At 38.2% G+C, this 17,555-nt stretch overlaps 1 pseudogene; it reads left to right on the plus strand.

The window, feature by feature from the left end:
• Positions 1-340: 340 nt before the first annotated feature.
• On the plus strand, positions 341-16,519 carry LOC139710614 (dol-P-Man:Man(5)GlcNAc(2)-PP-Dol alpha-1,3-mannosyltransferase-like; annotated as a pseudogene).
• The last annotated feature ends 1,036 nt before the right edge of the window (positions 16,520-17,555 follow it).

Genomic DNA, 17,555 nt, shown 5'->3' on the forward strand with positions numbered 1-17,555 from the left:
TTGTTTTTCGCACTCTCACCCGTTTTTATACGTATTTATACATGTACTACCACCTATTGTATAGTATAATTGGATGAGGGTCTACCACGGCGAGCAAAACTTTCACAGCGCGTGCACACACTCACTGATGCACGTGTACGAATCGAATCGTCGCGAGCGGAGGGTACAGTACCTACAGAACTCTTATGTATAGTACCACAGAATACGTAGTACTCACAGAACTCATCGCAACACACAACCCGAGTGGAGTAAGCATAGACGCATCAGGAGCGGTTTCATTGAATTTAATTGCCAAAAGCCACAGGCTTGCGTGTAAATAAAAAATGCGCCGGTTTGATATGGAGTGATCGGCTTCTATCCTTTGAATTGGCAGAAAGGCGCTGATAAAATGGCTCAGCAAAATACCACTTCAAGAGAAGGGGGTCTCGTTCCAATTAAGGTTCTTCTTCAAGATAGAAACTATCTTTGGTTTTCTGCAGCAATATTATTTATCGCCGAGATTTTTGTCAATGTCTTGGTCATCGAAAAAGTAAAATGTGAGTACACAGCGCATCAAAGACGATATCAGTCCCATATATTATAAATTTTGTCACCTCTAAGAAATTTAGAGTTTCACTGGGTTTCTCGTCTTGTTTGTCTCGCAAACTTTGCCCCTTGGAAAATCCGTATCCAGGTATCAGTTCCAAATTCTTATGTACATGTACATTTATAATTGCTTCACCATCATTTTACTGAGTCACTCATGGCATAGTTTCTAAAGCCGAAGGACAGATACATTAATTTATTTAGATTTTAAATGTAAAATAGTCTAGAATTATGGGGCCTATGGGGTGCGTTTGCACATAATTCGAGCGCACCCGTACGTACAAACTATAGCATGTGCTCCCACAGTACTGCAAATTAGTATCACTCAGTCTTAGTCTATAATTAACCGCACAGCGGCAGCGACCCAAACCCGCACCAAGTCGACGTCCGGGGTCGCATTGCAGCTCTGTTATCATGGTTATAGGCTATTGATGACTGATGTACTACCTGATATGGCTTTTTGGTGACCAGAAACCAAAATACAGGGTTTTACACTAAAATTCGTAGCTATTTAACTGTTTAAATAAGATACTGTGTCTTTGTTTAAATATGTTACAATCAGAGGCGCGGAAATCAATTTCAGTCCGGAAACCCGCTCATGAGGACCGCTCCCCGCGTACGAGGACTGCCCCGCCTTCATGAGGACCGCCCCCACGCCTCATGAGGCCCGGGGGGGGGGGGGGGGGGGGGGCGGGGGGGGTGGGGGGGGGGTGGGGACGACAGACACACATGTCCACTATCCATGATGAAAAGAAGAAAAAATCCTATCTGTTTTTTTTTTTCAACAAATCGAGTTTCAATCAACTGATGCAGAGCGCGCCATCAAAACACGGGCGCCAGCGTGTTCGCACAATGCAAAGACTGCCGCACCTAGCGGCCTGATCAAACAAGCTTCTTTTCATCATGGATAGTGGACATGTGTGTGTAACAAAAAATCACCGTTGCAAAGTTGCGACAATTTATACGTCAGATGTGAGATGAATAGAAGTGAATAGGGGGGCCTCATGAGGCGTTCCCCCCCCGGGCCTCATGAGGCTGTCGGGGGGGCGGTCCCTCATGAGGCGGGGGCAGTCCTCGTACGCGGGGAGCGGTCCTCATGAGCGGGTTTCCCGGACTGATTTACATACACTGATATAGATCTAAAAAGTTACACTGTACAATTATGATCTGTTTTAATAGCCCAGTGAAAGATTTTATCCGAGGTTTTAGTCCCTCCGCACTTTGTATTGTAGTACAACTTACACAGCGCATGCGCTAACAGCCTTGCTGTCGATCTGGTATGGATAAAACATAGCACATACAACTGTATAATATATTTACACAATGTTGCGTGTGGAAAAAAAAAAGGACGGCTAGCTGAGAAATGAAATGAATATTCATTCGCGCATGCGCAAATAATTTTATATTCATGATGTGTTCAAAATGGCGATTCGCATCTCGCGAAGATGGTATCAAAGATGATGACGATTTTATCTTGTTGTGGTATCACAACATGTGACTTTTCGTTTGCGAACCCAAGTGTCGTTTTGAACGATGAGTTGTTTACTGAATTGCAAGCATCACAGTGCACTTGATTACTTCACTAAATTGCATACAAGTCAGGGTGCTGTTACTGGTTACAGCGCCCCGCGCCGGTGTTTAACTCTAACCTGCTAACTGTGAACAAGGAGTGCCCAGGGATTAATCATACTGTACCGTACTGTACCTGCGCCAGAGGAGCACTCTAAACACTCTTAAAGTCCTACATAGCCTAAACTTTGTGTACCGTACCATACTGTAGTGTACCCCTTCCCGATGTGCTCCAAAAGGATACCATAAGCGTACCAAAAGTTCGCATGTGAGAAGGGCACGCAACATGAACGACAACATGCACCATGTGCACATAGCATAATAGGTCTAGAGGTCTACATCCAATGACATCACATGGTCGGCAGAGCGTTTTCAAAAGTAGGGGGGGGGGGCACTTCCGGGTTTCCTCAGCTGACACGCAAAATAAAAAAGGGGTCTTCAGCTCATCTCTCCCCTTCCACTTCAAATGTCAGGTTTTTTCAGCTGACAAGCAAAAAAAAAAGGGGGTGGGGTCTTCAGTGCAAAAACATAATCTTACCACACTCACACTTCAAGATCTCTGTCTATTTTCTTTTTAGTGCGACATGTACAGTACTTCCAGGGTAAAAAAATTGAGGGGGGGGGGGGGGGAGTGATGACACCTTATGTAGGCCCTATTCCTTTTAATGCTGCACAAAAAGTGGGGGGCTGAATGACCAGGCAAATTAAAACATAGCCCTGGCTGAGTTAATGAATGTTTGTATGTTGTTTTAATGTGTCTTATTGTGTGATTATTAATACCAACAGATACTGAGATTGACTGGAAGGCGTACATGCAAGAAGTAGAGGGTTGTGGTAAATGGCACCTACAACTACATGCAACTTAAGGGAGACACTGGTCCTCTCGTGTAAGTAGACCCCGGCATCCTGCTGGATACTAGTTAATGAAGGACACCTCTTCCCACCTTTCTACATATGTACCATCTAAATCTTTATGTATGTGATTAAACTGTTAGAGTTCACAGAATAGCCCATAGTATATTTATACAGTCACAAACTTTTACATTGGCACACATTTCACACTGAGATCTCGGTGTTGATATCATTCAAGTATTTTCACTTCTTACGATCAGTTATATTTTGCTGTAACTATCCATACATTGTAGGTAAGGTGGCATTGATAGATCAGTGTTATGATAAAGCAGGTGAAAATACAATTAACCTTTTCTGTACCACTAACGTAGGTAGCAGTGCTTGCACTGAGATGCAGGCCATTTTAAAGCTATCAGAAATCAAAAATAAATTATCAAAAATTGAATGATTATGAAAATAGAATAAAGCAAATCACAGTGAAATAAACTAAATCAAGCTGAATTACTATGTAACTCTCGCATCATTTATGCTGAGTAATCTTTTCTTCTGTTTTCCTCACTCCATCATGCCCCAACTTTAGGTACCCAGCAGGATTTGTGTACATCTTCATGGCTCTGTACTATGCCACTGACAGAGGTGTTAATATCAAGCTTGCCCAGTATATATTCATGGGCCTGTACTTGATGACCATACTTGTGGTGTTTCGAATCTACATCAGGACAAAGAAGGTTAGAGAGTTGCTTCTGAAGTACATGTAGCACAGTTTGTTTCCGATTTTATGTTAAGTGAGTGCAGCTGAGTGCAGTTTCACTTCATGTCCACATTGATCTTATTAAACCAGTTTTAGTCCTTAGTGTAACTCAGGCAGATCAATCAATGGGGAAAATGCATGTTATATAGCAAAATCAGCTTGTCCTCAATGAGTTAAAAAGCAAAATCAACTAAAAAGATTGGTATGGGTTTCATTCACTTCAACTTGATGTAACAATGTTATAGAATTTTTTATAACTTGTCCCCACAAATGCATATAAAGAGGTGATGGTATTTTATTTCACAACCTATGTTAGTACTCTCGGGGGGGAGGGGGGGGGAGTTTCTTATCCAATTAAATGCTCAGCTGGAGTGCATACTGTTTCTTTCTTCTCACATCCACCATACACTGATAATACACCTATGGTATCTACGCTCGTATACAATGTACAGCATGCGTGGCATGTCATTGCAGACACAGAATACATGTAATGTGGCTCACTGGGGGTCTACACCATGGCGCATAAAGCGGAGTAGCAGATTATATGGAGACTGCTGTATAAAATTGTGTCTATTGGCAGTATTCTAAGCACTGCAGCCCGTTATCATGTACAAGTCACCATCACTAGATTCATACCACACTGCAGTAATTTCATACTGTGAAGGATACAATTTGATTTTATTTTTCTTATTCATATCAAAAACAATTCAGTAAAGTACAGTTGGTAAAGATCAATTTGTGAATTGTGAGCTAAAGTGCCTTTGTCTTTGTGACAATGATTTTGTGAAATTCCATTTCTTTCTTTGTTGACATGTCTGTTTAATGATCAATATCAAACTTAGTCATGGTGGGAAATGTGCTCATATATTTTCGAGAGAATAAGAAGAAACAAGTATTTATTTTTTCATGATTAGTGATACCTTACATTTTAAATAGACAAAATCTCACTGGTTAGGCTATTGTAGATGATATATTTAAGAAAGCAGTCGTACAGCTGTAGTCCTCTATCAGGTGCATGGTTTAGTCAAATTGCTGTTTCTTTACTGTGGTATTTGTTTTTTACATAAAGGTTGGATTAAGATCTGTCTAATGTGGTCACTATTCAGAAAGAGGCACCTGAATCCTTTGTATGAGCAAGTGTTGTCCACAGGGGACTACGCATGGCTTTTGGTCCTTGTAAAGGGACTAGGCAGTGAGGATAATTGTGGATCTGACTTTTGAGAGTGGCCCAATGTGGCTTCTCGCAGGTCCAAATAATGGCATGAGATTTGGGAGCAGATTTCATTGGACGAGTGAATGAGTGTATCTTTGTTTCCTTGTCATACATTAATGTTAACATTGGGAGATGCTGAGATATGTTCACACAGCCAATGAAGAAGCCTTATTCAATCTTGAGTGTGTCATCAAATCAAGATTTCTTGTGTGCCCTGTAGCAGGTATAAAAGTGCATATGCATGACTGTAAATCCAGAAATTTTCACATGGATGAAATTTCCATTAATTTTCAATGAGCTAAGATTAATGAAAGTAAAAAGGTTTTGTCTTACAATGCATTGAATGCCAGTGTCATTTTGCAAGTTTCAAGCTGCAAATGTTTAAGTTTTACAGTAATGTGCACTCTCTCCAAAATTCTGAAAGTGTACATTCTGTTTGTTTGACAAGTGATCCCTTGCATTGTTTCTGTTTCAATTCAGATTCGACACCTACATGTATTCACAGTGATAGGCGTTGTTCCTCCAGGAAAGAATGACACTAACCTTTCGTTGATACAGAGATACATTGTAGATACACAACAGGTGGTAGAAGCAAGTGCAATTTAATGTACCATACACACTTTGTACTGGTATGCTAGATCATATCCCAGGATAAACTAATTCTTTGCGCATCCCAAGATAAACTAATTCTTTTTACCTGTTTGTGTGGGAACCTCATATGCAGACTCCACCGTATGTGTTCTTCTTCATGTGCTGTGCTTCGTACCGAATCCATTCCATCTTCGTCCTCCGTCTCTTCAATGACCCCGTGGCTATGTACTTCCTCTATGTTGCTGTGGCTCTCTTTATGGACAGGCGCTGGACAGTTGGCTGCATGTTTTTCAGGTAGGATTTATGGAACTAGTCCGTGACATCAGAACAAGAATAACAGGCTCGCTTTTGGCTTAAATTTCTGTTGGACTTGGCATAGAGAAGTGATTTAGAGGAGCCCATGTTCCATTTTTCTTCTCCCCCTTTTTGTTGTATGTGAGTCAATTTTGAATGTGCTAAGTTGTTTATTCACATTCCATTAATGTAATTAATTATTTAATTAACATTAACCCATTGAGGACGAGTCCTGAATATACTCAGCCGGGGTCTATGGGTTCAGTCCGTCCTCAACGTGTTAAAGGGGAAGGCTAGTAACTGATCAGTGGGAATCAGGGGAAATGCTGGGAGATGATTGTTCCAATCCTTATGGGATTCATTCAAGAGTTCATATCTATTGTTGTGTGAAAATGATTTGCTTCAGATTGGTCTCATATTCAAGTAATGTGCAGTTTAATGCTTCCAGGTTAGCGTCCCTGGTCAGTGACGGAGCATTAATCTGCACATTACTTGAATATGAGACCGTTCTGACGCAAATCATTTTCACACAACAATAGATATACAATGAAGTCTAGAATGAATCCCATAAGGATTGGAACAATCATCTACCACCATTTCCACTGATTCCCACTGATCAGTTACTAGCCTTCCCCTTTAACTGCACACATACACAGATTGTTAGATAATTATCTAAAAATATGTCTATGCGTGTAGTTGATGTACAACTCTACAATCATAAGTTCACCACAGGTATTTGTAGTGACAGCATTAGTACACAAGTAAAATTTGTACTGGCCTTCTTTAGATTTCATTAAAGATCAGTAGGGCAAACCCCAAAAAGGATGAGATGTCATTATCATAACCTTGTTTTCATCACAGTATTATTCAAACAAAAGTTGAATTAAAGATATGTGTTGCTTCTCAATATCAGTTACAGGTTTCAATAAAATAGGATTTTAGCAGTTACGTGTATTATGTTCATTTAGAATTTCTTTCGATATAGTTATTACATTGTTTTAAAGAAATTTTAAAAAATTAAAAAAAATGTTGGAAATGTCTCCAAAATAGCTTTCATTCATAGTGGCTCACAAGACATGAGAAGAATTTTATTCCCTTTCAAAACTTATCTGGACATTTTGTAATCTAGTAAATGAATTGGAATGCTTCTTTTGTAACTCTGCACTACCATAGCCTTGCAGTGAGCATCAAGATGAACATTCTCCTGTTTGCCCCGGGTCTACTTCTACTTCTACTTACGGAATACGGCTTCTGGTTAACCATTCCAATGCTAGCAATCTGTGGCCTGATTCAGGTGAATTTAGTAGCATTTATTTCTTTAAATATTTAGAATACATAAAATGCAGTAGAAGTTGTAATGATATTTGAAAACGTTATCATTATCATCTTTGTGATGAAAATGATGATGGCAGTGAATAACTTTTTTATTTTCAAACATCCTCCAAACTGTTTTAAACATGTTTTCTGTCAAATGCTTCGTGCAACTCACCTTTGTATTTATATCAATGGGCCCGAATACCTAGTATCTTTAATTATTTTCCTACTTTTTTTTTAGATTTCCTTGTCTTGCTCTGTTTATCATACTCTGTACTATTCTCTCTATTTTTACACGTGATTTGTGTCTTGATTTATAAAATTCTATAATATATTTTCCTTTGTTTTATATATCATAGTCTTTCACACAATGCTGCTGCTTTATGCTTTGTAACATTCCTGACTTTCTTACTCTCCTATTTTTGTCATTATATCTAATTTCGTACAACCATCTCCCTTATGATTTTTATATTTTGAGGCACGTTGTATCATTTTTGAACAGTGTTCATTGAGCTAATTAATTCAATTTGATTATGTTTTGTTTTGTTTTGTTTTTCTCATTTTCTTTGTGACAGCTGTTGTACTTGTTAAGAGTGAAAGTAATTGCACAAATAAGTTTAGAGTTTGAGGCACCCTCTCCTGGGCATCATTTCATCAAAGTTTTCAGTTTCTGACAATCACCGTGGTAACAGTCAAGACACCAGAGCATTTAAGCCAATCAAAATCAAAGGGCGGTGAGTTGGCTCAGTCGGAAGCATGTCTGCTTCTGACCCAAGCGATGCTGGTTCGATCCAGAGTCTGGAATGAGCAATGTTGTGTGTAATCATACCATCCCCTCTAGCAAGAGACAAAACAATCTACAATGTATCCCTTGGATAGGACATACATAAAATGGAGGTCCCGTGTGAGAAAATCACAACTCATGCACGTAAAAGATCCCCCTTTATTCATTCATCTCAAAGAGCAGGGTGTTTAACCCGATGAAGTGGTCCAGCCTCACATCCAACAGGACCCCATGGAAGACCAGCTTAGCAAAAGTGAATATGGGCTCTCCAGCCATCTTCCCAGATAATGGAAAAAGAATGAACAAACAAAACCAATTATTTCTATACGGAAGTTGTCAGAGACTGACAACTTTCATGAAACAGTGACCTGGTGTTCTTCTCTTATTGTTAAAATGAGATTTAAGGGCCAAGTTGACATAATAATGATTCCCTGATATCATCCACAGCTCGGTCTTGCCTGGCCCTTTCTGCTGGAGAACCCAGAGGGCTACCTCCTCCGTTCCTTCGAGCTCAGCCGACAGTTCTTCTTCAAGTGGACAGTCAACTGGCGATTCCTTCCCGAGGAGATCTTCCTCAATCGTCATTTCCAACTGACCCTCCTAGCTCTACACATCATCGTCCTCTTCCTCTTTGCGATACACCGTTGGAACAGGTAACAGCTGTCAAAAGGTTAAAGGGATGGTATAGTTTCGGTTGAGAGGGGGCTCAGGTTTTTAACACTTTTTTGTACGATAAATTTTTGAGATAATGAAAAACCTCTTATGAAATTTGAAAGAACGTATTACTCTAAGAAGAATTCAAAGTTTATTTGATGACAATTGGTTTTGAAATGGCTGAGGTTTATGAAACAGAGCAATTCTAATAAAAGGTGGGACCCACCTTTTTATGGTTGTTTTATTTTACTTTATTTTTGGATATCAGAGCCATTTCAAAATCAATTTTCATCAATAAACTTTGAATTCTTTTTAGAATTGTATGCTTAAAGGGGAAGGCTAGTAACTGATCAGTGGGAATCAGTGGGAATGCTGAGGGGTGATTGTTCCAATCCTTGTGGGATTCATTTAAGAGTACATTATATATCTATTCTTGTGTGAAAATTATTTGCTTCAGAATGGTCTCATATTCAAGTAATGTGCAGTTTAATGTTTCCAGGTAAGCGTCCCTGGTCAGTGACGGGGCATTAATCTGCACATTACTTGAATATGAGACCGTTCTGAAGCAAATAATTTTCACACAACAATGGATATATAATGTACTCTTAAATGAATCCCACAAGGGTTGGAACAATCATCCCTCAGCATTCCCACTAATTCCCACTGATCGGTTACTAGCCACCCCCTTTAAAGTGCCTTCTAAGTATCTCACTAAAAGTTAAAAGCTGAATCCTCATCTCAACCAATTATTCCATCCCATTAAGATGATGACCCTCTTGTGTGACTACTCAAAATGAAATTCTTGGCAGGTGCACTGTACAGAACGCGCAAGTAGCCTTCAAGTTAACCTTTTCACTACAATAGTTAAAACAAGAAGCTTACAGAATTTTCACAAAATCTAGCAACATTCTTTACTTTTAATTGAGCAGTGTGTCATATCAATGCCATGCCTGTGTAGATTCTAAAAGTGAAACTTTAATTTTCCCTGACTTTACAGGAGGCAGATCTAGTCTTTGTACCCAAATTGTGTCACATACAAATTTGTAATACTGAAACCCTTTTTTTACTGTAAAAGTGGTTTCTTTTGCATACAGATACTTTTGCGGTTTCCATCGGTGCCGACTTTTTCGCGCATGTTTAAATTCGCGTTCTGGAAAATCTGTGAATTCACAGTCGGCAAAAACTGTTTTATTTTGCACATGAACACCCAAACTATAATCCAATTATTCTTTTATTTATTAGATAAAAATTAAAATTTAATGCAGGCTTGCCTGAAATCCCATCTCTCAAGTACTTTATAACATGCTTGTACCTACATTACACGGTATTCGCAGTGTGTGTATTGACCATCAATACACTCAATGCACGGAATCTTTGTGTGTGCATGTGCGCAATAGTGTTGTAACAGGCAGTGAGTTCAAAACATTTCCTTACGTGGTTAATTTCGCACTAATTTTCGAAACATTGCGCATGAGGTTAAATTCGCGGTTCAACCTCGAAGCGCGAAAAGCGGAAAAATAAAACCACCGCGAAAGAAATCACTTTTACAGTACTTGTTTTTCTTTTATCCCTTATACATAAGTATCATTTACCATTTCCAGATTTATAACAAAAATCTAGCTGTAGTGCTTCATAATAGCTCAGAAATGTTAGTTAGGATTAGAAATAACCAATGTAAAAGTCTGAACCTGTAAAATTGATGTTAAGTATTGTTAAATATACAAAATGTAAATGATAGTTATAATAAAAAATGTTTCTAGACTAACCTGTGCACAGTTATGGTTTATTGAAAAAAATAGTGATGTCTCCTTATATTTTAGGCTTTATTGCTAACTGGTGACATGGTGGACATTTTTGTGATACACTCACATACACATATGCATCGAATGTGATATCTTGAATATTTTTCAAATCACTGCTCCCATGGTAAACAGCACCATTAATAGTGCTTGTACAGACATTTCATATAAATGTAGCAAGTGCAAAATGTCGCTGTCATATAGAATCTATCATAACATAATCTCTATATTCCTTATCTTTTCTCCAAAACCAACAGGAGGAATGGTGGCATATTTGCGCTACTGAAGACACCATCCATTCCAGATAGAAGTGTTCTCACTCCCAATTATATCCTTTTGTTACCACTTGTTTTCACTTATTATCAGATCTACAATTTATGCCATAAGTCTTTTATAAAAGACTTGTGTTTTTTCTCTGCACATGTGTGAGCCCTTTCTCTAGTATTTGGAATCTGTGGAGTTCATTGTTTTGTTGGTCATGGGAGTAAATCCAGCATTAAGGTTATGAGATGGCTCAGTTGGCAACACATCTGTTTCCCAATCTAAAGGGCCTGGGTTCAATTCCCATGGAGTCTAGCTGGGCAGTATTGATTTTATATTCATGCCTTCCCCTCGGGAAATAAGCAATAACATTGCCTCCCTCAGATAAGACATTAACCTGTTACTGTGCGTCAACTCATGTACAGGAAACTTGTTTACCAGCTTCTCAAAATATGAACAAGAGTCTCAGCATTCATGGCCTAAATTCATGTTTATTTGTGTTATGCTGACCAGAAATTGACATGGATTGAAAGATTAGAGTTTCTTATATGAATATGTTTCTTTTTGTGCTTTGTTGTTGCTGTCAAGTAAAGAGGGTCCAAACAAATTGTAGTATTAAAACTGTAATGCACAAATTGAATGTGCGGTTTCCAACAAAAGAACATTTTAGCAACAGAAGTGAAGTCATTATAGTTATCTCTTTTTTTTTGTCCATTTCCCATCTGTAGGCAAAAGTTTCTTTCAGGTAATGCGATGTTTTTGTTTGTTTGTTTGTTTATTTGTTTTTTAGTTTTTTAGTTTGCTGTGTTGCATTTTACTAATCATGGAACATACAATGTAGTACCTGTACACCAGGCTGTAAAGTACCGGTGCTTGGCGAAAGACATGGCCGTGATATTTCCCTCTAACCATAACAAAAGTTTTATGTTTTTGTTTTCTTGTTTACTGGAATAAAATGTAGCACAAAATTAGGGAGCATAAGGAACATGTTAAATACCAGGTTAAAGGCATAATTTACCATTTGCAGATGAAACAAAAACCCAGCATTAGTGCTGCAAAATGTTTCTAAAATGTGAGTTAGGGATAGAAACAACCACTGTAAAAATTTGAATCTGTATTATCGATGTCAAGTATTGTTGAATGCACAAAATGTGAACAATAGTTATAATAAAAATATTTCCAGACTAAACCGTCTACAGTTATGGTTTATTGAGAAAAATACTGATATCTCTTTATATTTTAGGCTTTATTTCAAAAATTTTATTTGGTAGTGTGTTTTGTGATACAACAGACCTACAAATATGCATCATATGTGATATCTTGAAAAATTTTTAAATCACTGCTCCCGATGGTAAACTGGATCTTTAACCTGTTCCATACAGCAACTTGATGGCCTATGTATTAAGTCTACAGGAATTAAGAATTCAGTATGGAACGGGTCAATAGGGGTCAATGTGGACATGACATGATGCTGCACATTTTCTCTATTTTGTTACTTTTATTTCAGTGCTGGTTTTAGAAGCTAAGGCTGCGTTCACATAGAAGTATACGGTATTCGGTATTCAGTATTTGCTATTCGCTATTTGGGCACCCAGTACACCATCACCCGCACTGTCAACTCACCATCCCATGCAGTGAGGATTTCTTCCTCCTACATCCCGGCAAATCTTATTAACAATTTCTTAACTGCATCAGGATGTCAGTCTACATGCTTATTTTTGCTAAAGGGCAAATCCAGACCAAAATTGCCATTATTTCATAAATGAGAGACGGTATACGCTGTAAGAAAATCGAACAAGCTCGATTCCCACTTTGCTATACTATTCGCAGCTATTCGGTACCTTCGAATAGTGCCCTCTTATGTGAACCGGTGTGAGGAAATCCTATCGTTCGATTCAAGCTATTCGCGTGCCCTCGAAAACGATCCCCGAATACCCGAATTGTATACTTCTATGTGAACGCAGCCTAAGAGGTCATCTGTTTATCATTCTTGTCATCTGCTTCCCAATTTTTACCTTGACACCACAGTACATATTGTTGGCACATTATTTGCTTCCAACTTCATTGGTATGGTGTTCAGCCGCACACTTCATTATCAGTTCTACGTGTGGTATTTTCACACCCTGCCATACTTATTATGGAGCACGGATTATCCAGATGTCTTCAGGTAAGTGGCCAAGATAGACAAGGCGAATGAAAGAGAGAAAACGCCAAAAATATTTAAAGCAGACTGTGCATTTTTTTACCATTGAAAGTTTCTTTTGAATAATGCATTCACCATGGTTTGTCCTGTAGCAATATTGTGTAAATAAAGTGGATGAGGTAGATGAATTGGAATTGAAGGAGGAAGGCACGGGAATTCCAACAAGAGCAGCAACCTTTGAAATACGGTAGTTTCATTCACTGTAATCAACAATTGAATTGAAATTGAATTGAATTGAATTGAATTGAATTGAATCTAATAAAAAAAAAATCAAAGAAGTTTCACCAAAGAAAGAAAACTAGAAAGGCATTGTGAAAGTGCAGGGGCCCATTGCATAAAACTTACCACTGAATTTCAATGGTAACTACCATCAAAATTAGGCATCACAGCCAATCAGCATCAAGGATTCTAAAATTACCGCTAGAAAGGAGCAGTAAGTCCAGCGGTAAGGGTTTTATGCAATAGGGCCCAGATCTCCGCCAAGCCAGCCACTCATTTCTACCCATTCACGCTTACAAATTGCAAATAAAAAACCTTATACTTGTACTGTACGCCATCATCTGTCAGCTGCCTGGTGCCTTGACTAAGCAGAGCATGCACGTTAGTGTGCATTATATCTACAAAATGTCGAATGTTCAGGAGAGCGAAAAACACATGGCAGCCGAAGCACAGTATCCAATGGGATAGACATTCCTTTGACATGCTGTGGTGGCTTCATTTTGGGGGTAAGACATATAGGATTTGGACAGGACATCACTTAACTGATTAACTGACCATTAATCCAAAAACAGTCATTGTCACCAAAATTGCAGATACAAGGTCTTGTCACCCCAGCGACGAATGTAATCCTCCAGTATGCGCAGCTAGAACTTGCAGCCCAAGTTCATTGACCTTGTATGCATACTTGCCAACTAATAAGATTTTATCAGATTCAGTAAGATTTTTTACATTAAAAATAGCAAAATAAGATTTTCTGTCAGAGAAATAGGATTTAAAGAAAATATTTAGATATACCTTTCATGTGTATTTTCTGAAGATTTGACTGAAAGTAAGATTTTTAACTTCAGTTTGCATATAAAATCAGATTTTTGCAATCCACGAGTAAGATATTTCATCTTGAAATGTTGGCAGGTATGTGTATGCCAAGAGATGAAAAATTCATAAAAATTCCCAGATCACTACCAAAATTTCATCATTTGTTCCTTGTATCATTGTCAACTTTTCCTGCAAGTTTTATTCAAATCCATTCCAGAACTTTTAGATATGTTTTTGCAAACAGACAAACCAACCCTGATGATCACATTGAACCTCCTCCTTCCTTGGCGGAGGTAATTAAAGGGTCACCTAAAAGTGATATTTTGTCTGACACTACATGTGCAAATTGCCTTTAAAAGATGATGACAAACAAAATGAAAGACTTTGGTCGAAATCAAACTTTAGTATAAGAATATTGGAATTTTTGTCACAGAATGGCAACCACATCATTCTATGCAAATTAGCTGAAACGATGATGTCATCAATGGCAACCACATCATTCTAAGCAAATTAGGTGAAATGAGGGTGTCATCAATGGCAACCGCATCATTCTATGCAAATTAGCTGAAGTGAGGGTGTCATCAATGGCAACCACATCATTCTATGCAAATTAGCTGAAGTGAGGGTGTCATCAATGGCAACCACATCATTCTATGCAAATTAGCTGAAATGAGGGTGTCATCAACGGCAACCACATCATTCTATGCAAATTAGCTGAAGTGAGGGTGTCATCAATGGCAACCACATCATTCTATGCAAATTAGCTGAAATGAGGGTGTCATCAATGGCAACCACATCATTCTATGCAAATTAGCTGAAATGAGGGTGTCATCAATGGCAACCACATCATTCTTTGCAAATTAGCTGAAATGAGGGTGTCATCAATGGCAACCACATCATTCTATGCAAATTAGCTGAAATGATGATGTCATCAACTCAGAAGTTATCCACAAGATACGTAATGCATAATAGTTTACCAAATTTATTTTAATGAGGTCTTTATCATTCCATCCTAGTGATTTTCCTCTATTACTTGAAGCCAAGTTGAACATGGCGTAGCAGAGCAATTCGAGAATGCTTGAATAGCTGTATATCGTTCAGATCACTACTACTGTGAATAGTTTGACAAGATGTTTCATGCATGTGCTGGTTAGCCTCACCTCAAGTCCTATCTCCCCTCTAGACTTCTCTGTATTCTTTTCTCCATTATGTTTGAGGAGTCTAAGCATATGAGGATTATTTTAGTGATATGCACTATGTAAGGAATTTGCCATTATACAGTGCACTCCCCTTATAACGAAGATGGTAACAACCAAATTCTGGTTACAACAAGTATTACTAAACATTTTTAGGCTCTAATGTTATCAGCTCTATATTCTTTACTGTTTATTTGATCAGTTATAACAAAATTGTGATACAAGAAAAGAAAACTGCTGGTCCCAAGTACTTCATTATAAGTGGATTCCATTGTATATAACAATTTGTTTGTTTTACCATCATTATTGTTGTTATTATTATTAGTGTTAGCATTGTTAGCATTATCATAGTAAACATTATCAGAGATGTTAATACTCCTGGGCGTTGTTTCATGGAGCTGTTCGTAAAGTTACAAATTACTTACAAATGACTGGTGATCAGTTCTGATATGCTATACTTTAATCAGAATTTAAATAATTCAGCACAAGAACTGATCACTAGTCATTCTTATTCAAAGTCATTTGTAATATTACAAACAGATTTAGAAAAACACCCCTCTGGCTCACAATCAACAGGTTGCTGATCCTAGGAGTGATTGAGATGTGCTGGAACACCTATCCTTCCACCTCCCTGAGCTCTGGGGCTCTCCATGCCTGCCACCTGCTTATCCTTCTAGGCCTCTGGCTCAACAAGGAGGATTTGAGGCGGGTGGCCGTCCACCAGACCACGGCGGGCACCACCAAGGACGAGTAGCCACTGCCGAGGGTCATCTCAGTTTCAACTGGATCAAAGCTTAGATGACATTTTATTGTATTTTTTTCTCCTTTTTTTTTTTTTTTTTGAAAAATTTTGCATCTCAAGATCCATGCTACATGACTATCAGTAGCTACCTGTAAGTTGTACAATTTTTATATTTCAGGGTACAGTTGTCTGCCTGCATTGTTGTGCAATGTCTGATCAGCAGTCATGACCAAATGACCGATTTCTAAAAATCTTCAAGTGTTTCCGTTTAGGATATCTGAAACCTGTGTATTTTTATTGTGACGATATCTGTCAGTCATCAGCCACAGTGCAGGTGATGACCTTTTTTTTCCGCTTCAAAGTGAGCGACGAAAGGTAGAGTTAGAAATCATTTGCTCATAACAATTTATAAAGTGCATTATTCTTTTTCATTTTAATAATTGGTGTAGAAAAACTTGGGTTTTTTGTATCCTAGGACTGAGCTAGCCATATATAATGCCAATTGAAAGTCAGAAATTTGTTCAATGTTGCATAATCTACATAATGATGTCAGTTACATCTAAAGTGCCTGTCAGTTTAATATTGAAAGGATTTGCAGATAAAATACATTTAAAAAATGAAAAGCTGGAAAAAGGTACTATCACCTTAATAAATGAATATATTTAAAATGAAAAGTTGTAATCAAGGACTTCACATTCAAATGTGGACTCATTTTAATTTGCAGACTGATCATTATTTCTTTATTCTAAACTTCAATACTTTAATATTTTTGACCCCCCCCAAAAAAAAAAAAAAATATATATATATGTGTATGTTTGTATTGCAGTCTTACCAATATTGCCAACAAATTGCCTGAAGTTTATGATGTAATACAGAACCCTACTTGATGTACAATGTACTCTCACACAAGCTGCTGTTATAAACATGCAGGATTTAACCCGTTCCCTCCGCAAATTTCTGAGTACCTTTAATGTCCCCAAATGAGATTCTTATTGCCAGTCGACAGAGAGGCAGACAGGTTGGTAATCCACCTGTGTGAAGGCAGTCAAGCAGTACATTGTATCCCCCTTTCCATGGTCAACTACATGTGCCAGTGAACAATGGAAATATCGATCGAGTGTGAGGTATAAATAGAGCATGCTCTGATGAGCTCACAGAATCTTTTGTTCTTCACAAAATCAGGTACCTGAATGGGGTGACTGGGGTCAGCGAACACAGATATCTACTGTAACAGCCTTCATCGCTATTTACATGTTCGTATGAGTTTACAGCAGAACAAGCCAAAACTAAATTAGGAGAAAGGTACATAATTCTATGAAATACGCATTTCTGAAACAGAAGGAGAACAAAATGCTGATAGAATAAATTCTAATCTTTCTATCATATTCACTGTTCTCGGCATTTAACACAAAGAAACATGAATTTAGCCCACTAAAGCAGGCACTCTCGTCTTCATTTTGGGAACCTGGTATACCAGGTTCCTGTATATCAGTTGCTCCCAAGGGAACCTGGTATACCAGGTTCCCGTAAGGAACGGGTTTACGGTAGTTTCCCCAGAAAGGGTTCTGTAGAGAGATCCTATCCAGTGAATAATGTTCACGCTTTTGTGTTTTTACAGTGACTCAACGTATGGCTTTGCTAATATTCTTTCCCAGTCTATTTCTCGGTGTTAAATACCATATCTAAGATGATTTTAATTAACCCATTATTCA

The sequence above is a fragment of the Diadema antillarum genome, unplaced genomic scaffold (genome assembly GCF_040938485.1).
Source record: "Diadema antillarum isolate AM-2024a unplaced genomic scaffold, OU_Dant_1.0 seq00001548_RagTag, whole genome shotgun sequence".
Classification (NCBI taxonomy): Eukaryota; Metazoa; Echinodermata; class Echinoidea; order Diadematoida; family Diadematidae; genus Diadema; species Diadema antillarum.